Source organism: Arachis duranensis, chromosome 5, assembly GCF_000817695.3.
Source record: "Arachis duranensis cultivar V14167 chromosome 5, aradu.V14167.gnm2.J7QH, whole genome shotgun sequence".
NCBI classification, from domain to species: domain Eukaryota; kingdom Viridiplantae; phylum Streptophyta; class Magnoliopsida; order Fabales; family Fabaceae; genus Arachis; species Arachis duranensis.
Genome location: NC_029776.3, coordinates 25,691,599 through 25,692,640, shown reverse-complemented (window position 1 = coordinate 25,692,640; position 1,042 = coordinate 25,691,599). Strand labels below are relative to the sequence as shown.

Genomic DNA, 1,042 nt, shown 5'->3' with positions numbered 1-1,042 from the left:
TATACTTGCCGAAGGGAAATTTGTTGAGAGACAAGTGTTCGTGCATCAAGTTTATGGCGCTGTTGTCGGGGATTGATTTTGTATCAACAATGATTAAGTTGGAAGTTCACTAGATTGAGCATTTTTTTATTTTATTTGTTTACTTTATCTAGCCATTTACCTTCAGTTTATTCAATTTCTTCCTCATCTCCTATACCCTCTCTGTTTTCTTTCTCTCTTTGTTATTATTTACAATTCTGCTGACTAACCCACTAACTGTTTGATAAATTGCACCACTCACACTAACAATCACTCTAACAAGAATAATTTCCTCATTTTAGTTCTTGCTGTGTGCTCTGTTAGTTGTATGACAGGGAGAAGAAGTGGAGCTTCAACTTCCTTCGATTCAGAACCTGAGAGGACCCTCCATAGAGCAAGGAGGGAAGCAAGAGGGAAAAGAGTTCTTGGTACTGAGGAAGAGGAAGAGTATTTTGAAACAAACATGGAGGAGAACTTGGAAAACAACCATGAAGGAGAAGCTCACAACCATGCCAGAGAAGGCCCTGTAAATCATGTTGGGAAAGAGAGGAGAGTTCTAGGCTCTTACATCAATCCAAACCCAGGAAATTGTGGAAGTAGTATCCAAAAGCCCACTATACATGCCAAAAACTTTGAATTAAAACCCCAGCTCATCACCCTTGTTCAGAACAACTGCTCATTTGGAGGAAGTGCCCAAGAAGATCCCAATCAATATCTAACCACCTTCCTGAGAATATGTGACACAGTGAAGTTTAATGGAGTCCACCCGGATGTTTATAGGCTGCTTTTGTTCCCTTTCTTACTCAGGGACAAAGCATCTAAGTGGCTTGAATCCTTCTCGAAGGAGAGCTTAACAAATTGGGAAGAAGTGGTGAACAAGTTTTTGGCAAGATTCTACCCTCCTCAAAGAATTAATAGGCTGAGAGCTAAGGTGCAAACTTTCAGGCAACAAGATGGTGAAACTCTCTATGAGGCATGGGAGAGGTTCAAGGACTTAACAAGAAGATGCCCACCAGACATGTTT

The 1,042-nt window shown here is 40.7% G+C and overlaps 1 non-coding gene across 1 annotated transcript; it reads right to left on the bottom strand.

Moving 5' to 3' along the window:
* Positions 1–934: 934 nt before the first annotated feature.
* On the bottom strand, positions 935–1,042 carry LOC127747895 (small nucleolar RNA R71). The gene has a single exon (XR_008009842.1). It is a non-coding gene; the product is annotated as a small nucleolar RNA R71 (small nucleolar RNA).